The sequence below is a fragment of the Callithrix jacchus genome, chromosome 2 (assembly GCF_049354715.1).
Source record: "Callithrix jacchus isolate 240 chromosome 2, calJac240_pri, whole genome shotgun sequence".
Classification (NCBI taxonomy): Eukaryota; Metazoa; Chordata; class Mammalia; order Primates; family Cebidae; genus Callithrix; species Callithrix jacchus.
In genome coordinates, this window is record NC_133503.1 from 43,904,138 (window position 1) to 43,921,313 (window position 17,176).

The 17,176-nt window shown below is 39.5% G+C and overlaps 1 protein-coding gene across 1 annotated transcript in view; it reads right to left on the bottom strand.

Moving 5' to 3' along the window:
• Positions 1-5,246: 5,246 nt before the first annotated feature.
• PRELID2 (PRELI domain containing 2) overlaps positions 5,247-17,176 on the bottom strand; it is a 442,316-nt gene continuing 430,386 nt past the window's right edge. The window contains exon 9 of the transcript XR_008478683.2: positions 5,247-5,321. The gene's annotated coding sequence lies outside the window, so the exon portion shown is untranslated. The remainder of the gene's footprint in view (positions 5,322-17,176) is intronic.

The following is a 17,176-nucleotide window of genomic DNA, read 5'->3' on the forward strand; positions in this document are numbered from 1 at the left end:
ACTATTCCAAATGGGAGAAAATGGTCAAAATAAAGGGCCTATAGGCTCCATGCAAGTCTGAACTCCAACAGGTCAGTCAGTCATTGTTTTAGTCCATTTTCATACTGCTGATAAAGACATGCCCAAGCTGGGTAATTTATATGGGGAAAAAAGGGCTTATTAAACTTACAGTTCCACATGGCTGGGAAACATCACAATCATGGCAGAAGGCAAGGAGGAGTAAGTCACATCTTACATGGATACCAGCAGGCAAAGAGAGAGCTTGTGCAGGGAAACTCTGCTTTATAAAGCCATCAGATCTCATGAGACTTACTCACTAACATGAGAACACTACAGGAAAGACATGACCCCATGATTCAATCATCTTTCACTGGGTCCCTCCCATAACGTGGGAATTCACGATGATATCTCAGTGGAGGCACAGCCAAACCATATCTGTCATTAAACCTTAAAGTTCCACAATGATCTTCTTTGACTGTACGTTTCACAAGCAAGACATGCTGATGTAACAGCTGGGCACCCACAGCCTTGGGCAACTCTGTCCCTGTGACTTCGAAAGTACAACCCCGGCTCCCAGCTGCTTTGAGGGGCTTACATTGAGGGTCTGCAGCTTTTCCAGGCACACAGTGCAAGCTGTCAGTGGATCTACCATTCTTGGGTCTGAAGGATGGTGGCCTTCTTCTCATGGTCCACTAGGCAATGCTCCAGTGAGGACTCTGTGTGGGGGCTCTGATCCCACATTTCCCTTCTGCAATGTCTCAGAAGAGTTTCTCCATGAGGGCTCCCTGTAGCAAACTTTGGCCTGGACAACCAGACATTCCCATATATCCTCTGAAATCTAGCAAAGGTTCCCAAACCTCAATTCTTGTCTTCTGCACACCTGCAGGCTCAACACCACATCGAAGCTGCCAAGGTATGGGGCTTGCATCCTCTGAAAAAATTGCCTGAGCTATACCTTGGCCCCTTTAAGCCATAGCTGAAGCAGCTGGGATGCAGGGCAGCAAGTCCTGAGGCTGCACACAGCAGGAGACCTCTGAGCCCAGCCCAGGAAACCATTTTCCCTTTAGGCTAGGCCTCTAGGCCTGTGATGGGAGGGGCTGCCATGAAATTCTCTGATATGCTCTGGACACATTTTCCCCATTGTCTTGGTGATTAACATTTGGCTCCATATTACTTATGCAACTTTGTACAGCCATCTTGAATTTCTCCCCCGGAAATGGGTTTTGCTTTTCTCCTGCATCATCAGGCTGCAATATTTCCAAATATTTATGCTCTATCACCTCTTGAGCACTTAGCTGCTTAGAAACTTCTTCCACCAGATACCCTAAATCATTTATCTCAAGTTCAAAGTTCCACAGATACACAGATCTCTAGTGCAGAGGCACATGCTTCCAGTATCTTTGCATAGCAAGAGTGACCTTTATTCCAGTTCCCAACAAGTTTCTCATCACCATCTGACAATCTCAGCCTGGGCCTCATTGTTCTCATAACCATCAGCATTTTTTGTCAAAGTCATTTAACAAGTCTCTAGGACATTCCAAACTTTCCCACATCTTTCTATCTTTTAAGCCTTTCAAGTTTCTAAGAAATTTCAAACATTCTCACATTTTCCTGTCTTCTTCTGAGCCCTCCAAACTGTTTCAACCTCTGCCTGTTACCCAGTTCCAAAACTGTTTCCACATTTTTTGGGTACCTTTACACTAGCACCCCACTCCTGGTACCAATTTACTGTATTAGTTTGTTCTTAAACTGCTATGAAGAAATATCTGAGACTCAGTTATTTATAAAGGAAAGACGTTTAATTGACACAGAGTTCTGTGTGGCTGGGGAGGCCTCAGGAAACTTATAATTATGGTAGAAGGCACCTCTTCACAGGGCATCAGGAGAGAGAATGAGTATTGAGCAAAGGGAGAAGCTCCTTGTAAAACCATGAGATCTCATGAGAACTTACTCACTATCATAAGAACAGCATGGGGGAACCACCTCCATGATTCAATTATCTTCACCTGGTCTCCCCTTGACATGTTGGAATTATTACAATTCAAGATGAGATTTTAGGTGGGGACACAGCCAAACCACACCACTAGGTTTGGTTGTGCCCAACAAAGGACTAATAACCAGAACCTACAAAGAACTCAAACAAATCAGCAATAAAAAAACAAATAATCCCATCAAAAAGTAGGCAAAGAACATAGGCAATTCTCAAAAGAAAATGTACAAATAATCCAAAAACATATGAAAACCTGCTCAACATCACCACTGGTCAGGGAAATACAAATCAAAACCACAATGTAATACCACCCTACTCTTGCAAAAATGGCCATGATTAAAAGATCAAAAAATAATAGATGTTGGCATTAATTTGGTGAAAAGGGAACACTTTTATATCGCTGTTGGAAATGTAGCCTAGTACAACCACTATGGAAAACAGTATGCAGATTCCTTAAAGAACTAAAAGTAGAACTATTATTTGATCCAGAAATCCCACTACTGAGTATCTATCTACCCAAAGGAAAATAAGTCATTATATGAGAAATATACTTTCATATACATGTTTATAGCAGCACACTTTGTAATTGCAAATATGGAACCATCTAAATGGCCATCAACCAACAAGTGGATAAAGAAAATAGACACACACACACATTATTTATTATTTCAATAGATGTGGAAACACATTTTCTCATCCCCCCTTTCCTCAGACCCTAGTAATCACTATTCTACTCTCCGCTTCTATGAGTCCAACTTTTTTAGATTCCATACATAAATAAGTTCATGTGGTGTTTGTCTTTCTGTTTTACATAACATAATGACCTACAGTTCCCTTTATATTCAGCAAATAACAGGATTTTTAAAGGCTGAATTATATTTCATTATATCTCTATAACATATCTTCTTTATTCATCTGTTGATGAACACTTAACATTGGTTTCATGTCTTAGCTATTGTGAATAAAATTACAAATCTCTAAAAGTAATTGCTCTCAGAAAAGGGAGAAGAAAACAACTCTTATTTTTACAAGGAGAATTAAGCCTCTTATTTCTAACTCATATTTGCACCTACTGTTATCTGATCCTTTTCAGGATATGGAAACTCTCTTGAAACATCAGCAATATATGATATCCCTTTCTCCCTAGTTGTTCAAGCAAGTGGCAAAGAATAGGACCAGAGAAATTGACTGTTTGTTAAAGAAAGAAAGAGTTTGCCACAATTCAAAATCTCTGGCCACAGGAGATTGAACTACTTGGCAGAACATGTTTTCTTCAGAATCTTGGTTTACATTTGATTGTCTGCTCTTGTTGTAGCCAGAGGTGATGCCCTTCCATGACCACCACAACATTTTCATTAGTCCCCCAGGCCTGCTGAAAATATTCCCCATTGTCCAGCATATCTGTAATAGAACCACTCAAAAATCTGTAGTTTCCCTCTTTATTTATTTGCTGTTATTCTTTCCTGCTATTATTATTTCTCAGTCTATGAAGACAGAAAATTTTTCTTTCTTTTTCAATTAACAGATAAAACTGTTTTCTTATTTTCAATATGTTTAAGTGACTAGAAGAGTTGTAGATATGTAGTAGGCCTTCAACTTGGGCATCTCAGCACTCAGTACCTGAGTCTTGAAAAAATATGCAGCACAAATGTCTCAATGGCATATGCAGAATGCTTTCTTTTAAATGTGTTTACATGGGAGGATTCTGTTTACCATTTATATATCTCATAAAATAGTTTTAGAAAATCACCACCAACAATAACTCTAGGCTGCAATGAGAAAAAGCGATGGTTCTGAGACCTGAACTCAGCTATGGATCAAGTGGATCTGATAGGTATCTCTAGAAATCCCTACCCCAAAATAACAGAATATACAATCTTCTTATCACCACACAGCACTTCCTCCAAATTGATTACATTATTGGAAGTAAAACACTCCTCAGCAAATACAAAAACTGAAATCATAACAATTAGTCTCTAAGATTAGAGCACAATCAAATGAGAACTCAAGACAGAGAAATTCACTCATAATACACAACTACATAGAAATTGGACAACTGTTCCTGAATGTCTCTTGGGTAAATAATGAAATTAAGGTAGAAATCAAGAAGTGCTTTGAAACTAATGAGAACAAAGAGACAACGTATCAGAAATCTCTGGGACATGGCTAACACAGTGTTAAGAGGAAAATTTACAGTACTAAATGCTCACCTGAAAAAGTTAGAAAGAGCTCAAGTTAACAACCTAACATCACAACTAAAAGAACTAGAGAAGCAATAGCAAACAAACCCCAAATCTGTCAGAAGACAAGGAACAACCAACCTAAGAGCTGAACTGAAGGAGATAAGATATGAAAAACCCTTTAAAAAATCAAGGAATCCAGGAGCTAGTTTTTTAAATAATAATAATAATAGAATAAAGAGACTGCTAGCTAGACAAAGAAGAGAAGAACTAAATAAAGACAATAAGAAATGATAAGGGGCCAGGTGCGGTGGCTCATGCCTGTAATCCCAGCACTTTGGGAGCTGAGGCGGGTGGATCACGAACGAGGTTAAGAGATCGAGCCCATCCTGGCCAACATGGTGAAACCCTGTCTCTACTAAAAATACAAAAATTAGCTGGGTATGGTGGTGTGCACCTGTAGACCCAGCTACTTGGGAGGCTTAGGCAGGAGAATTGCTTGAACCTAGGAGGCCAAGGTTGTAGTCAGCCAAGATCGCACCACTGCACTCGAGCCTGGTGACAGAGCTAGACTCCTTGTAAAAAATAAAAAAGAAACGGTAAGGGAGATATCATCACTGACCCCGTAGAAATACAACTATCAGAGAATATTATAACTACCTCTATGCAAATAAATTAGAAAATCTAGAAGAAATGGATAAATTCCTAGACACATACACCCTTCCAAGCCTGAACAGGAAGAAATTGAATCCCTGAACAGATCAATAATGAGTTCTGAAACTGAGGCAGTAATAAATAGCCTAGGAATCAAAAAAAGACCAAGACCAGATGAATTCACAGCTGAATTCTACTGAAGGTACAAAGAAGAGCTGGTGCCATTTCCACTGAAACTATTCCAAATGAAAAGAGAAGACTCCTCTTTAACTCAGTCTATGAGACCAGCATCATCCTGATACCAAAACCTGGCAAAGATACAAGAAAAAAAGAAATGTTAGGCCAATATCCTTGATGAACATCAATGCAAGAATTCTGAATAAAATACTGGCAAACCAAACCAGTAGCACATCAAAAAACTTACCCACCATGAACAAGTCAGCTTCATCCCCAGGATGCAAGGTTGGTTCAACAAGTCAATAAATGTGATTCACCACCTAAACAGAATGAAAGACAAAAACCACATGATTATCTCAACAGACACAGAAAAGACCTCTGAAAAATTCAACATCCCTTCCTGTTAAAAACTCTCCATAAATAAAAAATTAATGGAATATACTTCAAAATAATAGGAGCCATATATGATAAACCCACAGCTAATATCATAATGAATGGGCAAAAGCTGGAGGAATTCCCCTTGAAAACCAGCACAAGACAAGGATGTCCTTTCTCACCATTCCTATTCAACATAGTACTGGAAATTCTGGACAGTGCAATCAGGCAAGTGAAAGAAATAAAGCTATTGAAATAGGAAGTAAGGAAGTCAAATTATCTTTGCAGATGACATGATTCTATATGTTAAAAAACTCATCATCTCAGCCAAAAACTTTCTTAAGCTGATAAAAGCAACTCAGCAAAATCTCAGGACATAAATTAAATGTACAGAAATTGCTAGCATTCCTATACACCAACAACAGGCAAGAGCCAAATTATAAATGAAATCCCATTCACAATTGCTACAAACACACACACACACATACACACACACACCCCTAAGAATACAGCTAACAAGGAAAGTAAAGGACTTTTTCAAGGAAAACTATAAAACACTTCTCAAATAAATAAGAAAGGACATTAAAAATGGGAAAACATTCCATGCTCATTAGGAAAAAATCAATGTCATGAAAATGATCATACTGCACAAAGTAATTTGTAGATTTAATACTATTTTCATCAAACCACCATTTACATTCTTCACAGAATTAGGAAAAAAAATATTTTAAAATTCATATGGAACTGAAAAAGAGCCCAGATAGCCAAGACAATCCTAAGCAAAAATAACAAAATTGGACGCATCATCTTACCCAACTTCAAACTATACTATAGGGCTACAATAACCAAAACAGCATAGTAGTGGTGTAAGAACAGATTTATAGACCAATGGAAAAGATAAAGAACTCAGAAATAAGATTGCACACCTGCAACCATCTGATCTTTGACAAACCTGACAAAAACAACCAATAGGAAAATAATTCTCTACTCAATACATGGTGCTGGAAGAACTGGCTAGCCATATGCAGAAAATTGAAACTGAACCCCTGCCTTATATCATATACAAAAATTAACTCCAGATGGATTAAAGACTTAAATGTAAAACCCAAAACTATAAAAACCCTAGGAGAAAATCTAGGCAATACCATTCAGAACATAGGGATGAGCAAAGACTTCATGATAAAAATGCCAAAAACAATTGCAAAGAAAGCAAAAATTGATAAATGGGATCTAATTAAACTAAAGAGTTTCTACACAGCAAAAGAAACTATTATTAGAGTGAAGAGACAACTTACAGAATGAGAGAAAACTTTTGCAATCTATCCATTTGACAAAGGTCTAATATCCAGAGTCTACAAGGAACTTAAACAAATGTACAAGAAAAAAATTTTTAAGGTGGGCAAATGACATGAACAGACACTTCTCAAAAGAAGACAGACATGCCGCCAAGAAATACATGAAAAAAAAAGCCCAGGATTACTGATCATTATAGAAATGCAATTCAAAACTACAGAGAGATATCATTTCATGGCAGTCAGAATGGCTATTAATAAAATGTCAAAAAACAACAGATGCTGATGAGGTTGCATAAAAAATGAATGCTTTTTCACTGTTAGTGGGAGTGTAAACTAATTCATCTATTGTAGAAGACAGTATGGTGATTCTTCAAAGAGCTGGCAACAGAAATATCATTTGACTAAACAATCCCATGACTGGATATATGCCCAAAGGAATATAAATCATTCTATTATAAAGATACATACACACATATGTTCATTGCAGCCCTATTTACAATAGCAAAAAAACATGAAATCAATCTAAATGCCCATCAATAATAGACTGGATATATAAAGTGTGGAACACATACACCATGGAATACTATGCAGCCATAAACAGGAACAAGGTATGTCCTTTGTTGGGATGGGCATGGAGCTGGAAGCTATTATCCTCAGCAAACTAATTCAGTAACAGAAAACCAACTACCACATGTTCTCACTTTTAAGTGGGAGCTAAATGATGAAAACATGGACACATGGTGGGAAACAACACACACTGGGGGCTGCTGTGAGGTGTTGTGGGGAAAGAGAGCATCAGGAAGAATAGCTAATAGATGCTGGGCTTAATACCTAGGTGATGGGATGATCTGTGCAGCAAAACACCATGGCACACATTTACCTGTGTAACAAACCTGCACATCCTGCCCATGTATGCCTTAAAAGTTGAAGGAAAAATAATAATTCAGCAAAAGTTTAAAAAACCAACTCTGCCTTCCCACTCCCACACAGCCTTCTCTTAGAGAAACACAAGGCACCTGCCTGGGAGCCCCTCATCATCATTATTATCCTTTTACCTTGAGCTCAGCTCAAGTCTCACTTGCCCCTCCTCCCTTCCCTCTCTGAATTAAACGTGGTGATTGTTTACCCTGAAGATCCCACTGGGAAAAGAAGGGGCTTCAGTCAGGACCATGAGAGCTGGAGGATGAGAGGAGAGAAATAAAATCCGTCTTTAAAGCCATCCTGTGGTTTGCCTGCAGGGTTTTTGCCGCTTTCCTTATGTTTCTCAGTGATGTCCAGCCCAAACATCTATATTCTCTAAAACAGAAATAAATTGTCCCCTCAAGATCAATATAGAAATAACTGACATTTCCTTCAGACATTAAGTTTTCATCTTGGTGAGGAAAAGGCTGGGAACGAAGGGTGTGGGGTGCGGAGAATTCCTGGAGTAAAACTGACTTTTGGCCACATCTTAAATGGCAAACACTCTGACACGAATCAAATGTCTAAAACGCTACAGAATCTACGTCTAACATGTGTAGGAAATTCTCCAGGAAGGCTCAACTATGAGGAAGGATCTGGGTTATTCATTTCTTGATCAAGTGTAATATAAAGGGGATACTAAATAACAACAAGAGTCAACATTTATGGTACATTGTCTATGCGTCAGGCAGACTTCTAAGCCATTTGCATTCATGATTTATTTAATTCTACACAATCTTGTGTGGCTTTTCCTGCTGGTGGGTGGGATTGCTATTACAAGTGAGAAAACAGTAGCTCACAGAGGTAAAGCTTCACACCTAAGCTCATACAGCTAATAAGCTGAAAGACGTGAACTCTTATCTGTTGCTTCCAGAGCTCCAAGTCCACTGTACTGCCTTGAAAAGAAAGAGAAGAATGAGAGGGAAGAAGATAAATTTGGTACTTCTTTCCTACCCAGGATTCTAGTACCCTGGCTGAGACAGTCTTGTAGGATCCCACGCATGGAGGCTTCCAAAGACAAGCAGTTTAGCCACCTCTAGGCTTTTTTGTTTGTTTTAACTGAGTCAGATCTCTGAGTAACTGAATGCACTTGCCTACACAGCATAATTGGACTAGGTACAGAACAGATCTGACCTACTTTAGAATCAATTTTGATATACCCCATGGACTCTTTCAAGATACTTAACAAATATCATTCTGTTTTTGTTAAATACATCTAATTGCTCCTGGAGCGTTAACAGATAACACTGCCTCCCAGGCAGAATTTGCCAAGATTGGAGCTGCTGTGCAATATTGTTTTCTAAGAAAATCCCTAAGTCTTGGTTTTAGACAACCTCAAAAACCATCCCCAGAGAGGAAAACTAAGAGGATCCCAGAAGTCTGGCTGTGAATTTTAACCGTCTAATGCAATGTGTAACCAAAAGGCCCCTGTGACACAGTCCATTTATTAATCAGATTTAAGACTCTCCTCTCCCCACAACTCTGTATCAAAGCCTTAATATTTTTTTATTCAGACAAGAATCTAAAATAAGATTTCAAAGATGGATGCATTTTTAAATATCCCCTTAAAATTAACTGTGGAGGGTGTAGAATCAGTGATCAGAAGACAGTACCATCTGGGTGAGACAGATTCACTTGTTCTTTCTCATGGTCAGGCCCCAGGAGGTATTTAGTCCCTGCTGTGAACTAGGCACTTGCTCAGGATGCTGTTGATATATTGACAAAAAGAACCAACCATAGTCCCTGCCCTCATAGAGTTTATAATCTGTGAAAACAATCACACCAACAAATGTATAATACAATCTTGTTGTGATAAGTGGTATTAGGAAATAGTGAATGGTGCTGTGAAATAGTGCAAAGAGAATTTGGGCAGAAAGTTCAGGGATATAATCATTACGTTTAGATTGAAGGGAAGAGAACTATTAATTATGAGAAGAGGGACAGAAAACCATGAGATTTAGGTACTAGTGGGGAGAACAGATTGGAGGGGAAATAGTGATACTAGATGCCAGTGGATCTCAAGAAAATCTTGTATGAAAACAGTTCTCTCTCTCTCTCACACCCCACCCCGCCCCCGCACCACTCTCCTAAGTACCAGGCTAGAGCTGTAGTGCAATGGCGTGATCGCGGCTCACTGCAATCTCTGCCTCCCAGTTCAAGTGATTCTACTGTCTCAGCATCCCAAGTAGCTGGGATTATAGATGCCTGCCACTATGCCCAGCTAACTTCCATATTTTTAGTAGAGACCGGCTTTTACCATGTTCGTCAGGCTGGTCTCAAACTCCTGACCTCATGCGATCCACCTGTCTCGGCCTCCCAAAGTGCTGGGATTATGGGCATGAGTCACCGTGCCTGGCCAAACAGTTCTATTTCTACTTCTGTTGGCATCACAGACTATTCAAGTTGCAATGATCTTCCAGATTACCTCACCCAGTTTCTCACCCATTGTAAGAATCTCTACCTCTATGTATTCTTTCATTTATAAAACATTTCTAAGTTTTTCTAGGCTCTGGAGATATGCTAGTAGAAAAAAAAATGGTCTTGCCTGCCTGAAATTAAATTCTAGTACAAAGAATCAGACAACAAACAAACAACAAGTAAATATAGAATATGTCAAAGGCTGGAAGGGCTATGGAGAAAAGAAAAACAGGGTGAGAGGAGAGAAAGCTTGTTGGGGACGATTTAAATACAGAGGTTTAGAAAGTCCTTATTGGTATGAAGGAGTCACTGGGGTAGAAATCTGAAGGAAATAAGTGAGGGAGGCATGGAGCTATCAGGAGGAAAAGCATTTCAGACAGAGGAGAGAATAAAAGTGAAGGCCCAGGCAGGTGCCTGTGGCTGTGTTCTAGGGCCAGTAAGGAGGCCAACTTAGCTGGGGCCGAGTGAACAAAGTCAAGAGAGGAGTAGGGAAGGAGTGCAAAGTGGGAATAGGAAAACAGTTCATGTGGGGCCTTGTCAGCCTTTGTAAATGGACTTCTGCTTTCCATGAGATGGGAAACTCCTGGGGGCCCTTAAACAGCGGGGTGACATTAAAGGACTCTGATACTTAAAAGAATGCTTTGGAGACTGTGAAAACACTGAGTGCAGAGGTCACAGCAGAAGCAAGGATAGAGACGGGATAGAAGGCTATTGTGATAATCAGGACAAACAGATTAGGATGGCGTGGACCTGGTGATAGTGGCAGAGAAGATGAAAGTAATTGTACCCTGGACATGTAAGGAAGGCGGGGCTAACAAGATTGGCTGATGGATTGGACATGGGGTAGGAGAGTAAGAAACAAGGAAAAGATGACTTCCAGGTCTATGGTCCGAGCAACTAGAACAATGTAGCTACCATGAATTGAAATTGAAACTATGGGAGGAAACCATCTAGGGGGAGAAATATGAGGAGTCTAGGTTTGCACATGTTAAGCAAAAGCCGCCTATTACAGAGTTACTGAGATATGGAGTAGGCAGTGATTTTAATGAATGAGATTGAGAGTTTTTTTTTAGGGAAGAGATACATACAATTGGGAATACAGGATGAGATTACATAGGTACAGCATGTATGCAGGGAAGTGCTGAAGGCCCAGGACTGAGATCCAAAAAGCTACTATCCAGGCAATCTAATCCATTATTTATGTATTAATTTCCCAAATGCTGAATATCTACCAGGTACCACAAATATGATATCAAGAAGTGGAGCTTCTTTCCCCACCCTTTGATTCTAGGCTGCTGTTACAACTTGTTTTGACCAAAAGAATGTAGTGCAAAAGACAATATGCTTGTTTTGGGCCTAAGACTACAGAGGCCTGGCGTGCTTCCACTCTGTCTCTTAGGGTCCTGCCACCACAACATATGTTATACTGCTGGAGGATGAAAGACCTCATGAAGGAGAGCCAAGGCACAAGACCTAACAGCAGCCAACTTCTAGGCATGCGAGTGAGGCCAACCTAAACCAGCCAGCCCTCAGCCATCCCAGCAGCTGAACACAGATGCATGAGAAAGGCCTGTCTGTAGGACCTGACTGCAGCCCAGAAGAGCAGAACCACCTAGTGGGTCCATAGTCTCATGAGAAATAGTAGATGGTGGTTGTTTTTAGCCGCTAGCATGCGGGGTGGTTTTCTATGCAGTAATAGTTAATTAATCCAACTTCAGTCTTCCCAACCCTACATTTGCAAATTCTACCCATTCCATTTCAAATATACCATCCTTCATGAAGGGTTGCCTGATATCTATGGTAAGAAGTCAGCTCTTTTTCCTCCAACACCCTATAGCATTTAATCTGCATCTTTTGGTATTTGTCAAAATAGATTAAAATTATGCTGCTGTAATAAATGTCTTTGGCTTCATATAAAAAAGATCTATTTCTTGATCAAGGTACACAACTTATGAGAATTGCCAGGGAGTTCTGCTTCATACATTTTCTCAGGCTACTACACTGATGCAAGCAGCACCTTCTTGGAAACGCTGTCTCAGATCTAGACTTCAGACAGCTCATGAAGAACTCAAACCTGCTCTTCTCGGCTTCTGCTCACTGCCCATTTTCTAGGCCTGGTCATGTGGCCTCATCTGACTTCAAGAGAGCTGGAAAATCAGGGGAGCACATGGATTCTTGTCCGTGTCTATGCCATCGTTTCTCATGGTATCATTTCTGTATGTCTTTATGCCTTTGATTTACATAACTCCCTTTCTTATACCAAGTGTGGTATATCCTTGCCCAGGACTCACTTCATGAACATGCAGCCTGTGCAGTTTCACAGGTCGCCCATGCTTAAAACTCCTCATTTAGTTTAATAATTTGATATCATCATTTTGAAATTCTTAATGAGTTTCAACAAGAAGTCTCTCATTTTCACTTTGTCCCGAACCCTGTGAATTACATAGCCAATCTTGTTCATATATAATCTAGTAATTCTCAAACCACAGTGCTCATTGGAGGAATTTCTTAAAATATAGATACCTAAGCTCCACCTGAGAACAAATTACATCAAACTCTAGGAACGAGGCCCTGCCAATGGTGTTTTTTTTTTTTTTTTTTTTACAAATTATAACATGTCGTCAGAGTTGAGCATCATAGCCCTAATATTATGGCCCAAGTAACCTCTTTCAACATTTTATTAAAACAAAATATGGTAAGAAGTAGAAATTTTTAAAAATCAAAGATAATAGAAAGGTATTTAAAAGGCAAAATTTCTTTTTTATCCACTCCTAATCACTAGTCTTTTTTTCCCAAATGAAATAATTGTGAACAGTTTTTAAGTAGTAATATTCCAGAAACATGTTTGAGCATACACAATTTAAATATCAAAATTAGAAGATATAATAATGGAGTATAACACGTTGAATAAACTAGGAAACTGTGAGTCCATACTGATTTAAATAAGTGGATAAACTGAAAGTTTGATGATAAACTGGATATTTACATAGTTTCAAAGTTTTCCCCCATCAAATACACAGTGAAGAGGTCTGCCTGACAACATCTTAATCATGTGATCAAAGTGAACACCATCATCAGTAAAGGGAGAAATCATACACCACCTGAGAGGATGCAGCGAGAAAGACACAGCATCGGCTCTGTAATATTTCTGCCAACAATGTATGACTTCAGTCTAATCATGAGGAAAAATCAAACAAAGACAAATTAAGAAACATCCTACAAAATAACTAGTTTCAAATGTATCCAGGTCATGAAATGAAAGGAAACTCTGAAGAACTGTTTCAGACTGAAAAAGACTAAAGAGACAAGACAACTAAATGCAACACGTGATTCTGAACTGGATCTTTTTGCAAAAGGACGATGATGCCATATCTATTTTAGAGAAACAATAGCACATACATGCGAAGATAGATATACAAGAAGGTGCACAATGGCAGTTTCTGGTAGCAAGAAAAATAAGAATACAATCTTAATATTCATGAACAGGGAAGAGATAAATTATGAGAATTCATGCTACATAAAATAGAGAGCAATCACATGTAATTACCTGGAAAATGTCTCTGACATATTATCGGAACAATATATATTTTAGATCAATACTTATATCATGGTTCTATTTTTAATAAATGCATATATGTGTACAAAAAGCTTACAGTAGTAAAAAGATTACTTATGAGGATAAAAGATTATCACTTCTTGTATGACATACATATAACTTTTAAGGTAGGCTGTTGACATTTTAACTTTTTATTTTTCAGTATTTTTCAAGAAATAAATTTTTATGCAAGATTGACAAGTGACCTTCCTTTTGGCTGCTGTAGTTTAGTCAGTCAATAATTTTTTTGTAACCACCCTTGAAGAAATTTATGAGAGCTTTTAATTCTAAGGAACTTCCCAATTCAGTCTTTTGAGTCAAGCAGCATAAAGCATAAATGAAGAACTTTACTTACCAAATAAGCTCAAGATGTTTTCAAAAAAAAAAAACTAAAATAAAAGGAATAAAGTATCTGCAAGTAACTTACATTTCAGTAAAGAATCAATGGTCCTAATTTCAAGCTGCCATGGACTAATTATCATGCATTGAATTCCTCCGAAAACGGATCTATTACATGTTTGTGTGTATCTTTCTTTAGGCATAAAATAGAGAAACTGGGGGAAATGGGGGCACTGCTGTAAGCTGTTTTCCTCCCTCCTTCCACAAAACAATAATTTTGGTGTAAAAAGGATTTGCAAAACAAACACCAAGCTGCATAGGGCTTTGTGTTTTTGACGCTATAAGCATGAAAATCCATTTAAGAAACCTCTTTCTGACTGCTGAGATAAACAGGTTCTAAGTGCCCTACATAAATCTCTGAACCATGGAATAAAATAACCCCAAACTTTTTCTCTTTATTTGGCCCCATTTAAAGTTGAAAGTAGGGGATTTATAATCCCTACCTAACAGCGCATCTGCAACTGGCAGCCACAACTGGCAGCCTGATGTAAATATCCAGCTTTAATGCTATGATAAAGGTACAGAAAGGGTCAACTCCAGATCTTTACACAGGAGGGAAAATGAGCACTCCACCAAGACATTACTTAGCTAAGATGCCACAACAAGTATTTGGCGTTTTTGTCTCCCCAACATCCATTCCCTCTGTCTACTATCACCTGTATTTCCACACTGAGAATTAATTTCTCCTCCAGGATGTGCAGTATTGGAAAAACAATTCCAGTTGACCATTTTTAATAACAAAAGTAAATGATCAGATCCTCCCTATCCCTGCCCAGTACAGCCAGGGGGTGGGCACATGACCTAACCTCTGCCTGGGAGTACCTGAGGGTGAGGTGTGCTGCAGGTGATTAAGCTACTGTCTCTCAGCCCAAAATTCACCGTCACTACCCAGCTTTGTCTTGCTGGACCTGGGGCCTTGTAGATTGTATTTTTCAGGGCCAGGTGGCATCCTGATTCATTTTGCCAATAGGGAAACTGGAGCGACTTGCTCCGCCCCCTTCAGTATCAGCCAGCTGCTGTTCTTCACCTTGGCAGCTGCAGTTCCTTCCAATAACAACTGGTCCTTTACCAGCTTCTTTCCATAGTCCTAGAATCATCCTTCCCTCAGTCCCTCAGAGGTACCAGCCAGGTACTCTCTCCTCAGAGGTCTGAGCCCCAAGCTTTGGCAGAATCCTCTTCCAACTCCCGAGACACCAGCAGAGGTTGGCCGGCATGCTCCCCTCAAAGGTCTGGGACTCAGCTCCTTCATGCCTCTTTGCCAAGCTTTTGGCCTCTGATATCGGCAACTTCTCTTTGTTTCCCAGCCCTAGGCATGGTAGCTTCTTCCTGCAGGTACTATGTCTATGTTGCCTTGAGGTTCATTTTTACGATTGCATTTTTCAACTTCTGTGCAACCATTTCCCTATGTTGAAGTCTGTCCGTTAAAATAACTGCCATGCTTTGTTTTCCTCACTAGCCCCTGACTGCTGCAGGCACTCTCACTCAGGATGTTGATACCCACATGCGTTAATAAGGAGGGGAGGCATAGGGTGCATGTTTTCGTTACAAAATGAACAGGGCTGTAGAGAGGATCTTGAGGTTTTTCTCATGACAGAACCATTTCCAGGCTGCTTCTTTCCAAGTCCTCCTCTCTTCTTTTAGTTTCCTTCATCCTCATGCAATTCTCCACCTTCCTTTGCATTCCATAGGCCCATGAAAACCATCCAAATATTTCTATTGCTTAGTTTAGTTAAATTAGTTTCTATGAATTGTGAATAAGAGCACACACCGACACTAAGGCACTAAGTAGGAAGGTTTGAGCAAACATCCTCATTCATTCCATCTTTCAATCCATACGTATTCATTGAGCAATGCACTTGGGACACATGAAGTCAATTGTAGGTGACCTGAGTACTTTATGTTCAAGCTTTGAGAAACTGGATAACTGTATCAGTAGTATCTGATGTCTTCCTAATAACAACCCCTGACACATACACACATACAGAGACACAGACACACCATGCTCAGTCTCAGCACTGACAAGCTGATATTGAAACAGCCATTGAGGAATCATTAGTTCATAGATTATTGAGTTAATTCTCTTCACTAATCAGGTCTAGGGAGGACAGGAAATGGGCCCAAGGCCATATAGCTAGCCACTGGCTTCTGGTACACAGTTACCACCTGGTCAACCTGGCATCTCTATCTTAAAGAGAGAATCAAAGGAAGATGCAGAAGTAAGGGGCACCAGGTAGTGAAAAGAATAGACAACTCTAGTCATTACAAAGAGTTTCTGACCTCAGGGAAATCCATCTTTATATGTGAGAGTCAGAAGGAAAGAAAAGCAGGAAATGAGCAAACACTTTTCTGAACTAGTTGAGAGGGGCATGCAGTGGGGGAATAAGACTAAGGTTTAATCCCTGGCTCTTCCACTTAATCATTTTTTGACTTTGAATGTATTATTTTGCCACAAAGCGTCTCATTCCATTTTCTGTTAAATGAAGATTTAAACAAATGCCCATTCTGCTTTCAAAGTTATTTTAATCAAATATACTTGTTCTTCCAATATGTGGGCTAAACACAACAGTGGGCAAGACAAAACCTTCACCATCCTAGAGCATATGCCTTCATAGAGGAAGGCAGACAGTACGCAAGTAAACTTATAAATACAGATGGCACCTCAGAGAGTGATAAATGCAATAGAAAAAATAATCTGACAAAGAGTGGTTGAACTCACTTCATCAGGAGGTCAGGGAGGGCCTCTTTGAGGAGGTGACACTTGAGCTGACTCATAAGGGAATGAAAAAGAGATGATCTACATGGATAATGTTCCAAACAATGGGAGGACTGAGTGCAAAGGCCCACAAGCCAGAGTAAGTTCAGTGTTTTGAGGAACAGAAAGAAGGACCAAGTGTAGCTGAGCCCAAGGGAGTGATGGGGAGAGTGAAAACATTTTGTTTTCAGTTCTTGTGTTAGTTCACTTAGGATAATGGCCTCCAGCTCCATTCCTGTTGCTGCAAAGGGCATTGTCTCATTGTTATTTATGGCTGTGTACTATTGAATGGTACATATGTATCACATTTTCTTTATCCAGCCTCCTGTTGATGGGCTTTCAGGTTGATTCTATGTCTTTACACATTTACTATTTGTGAAT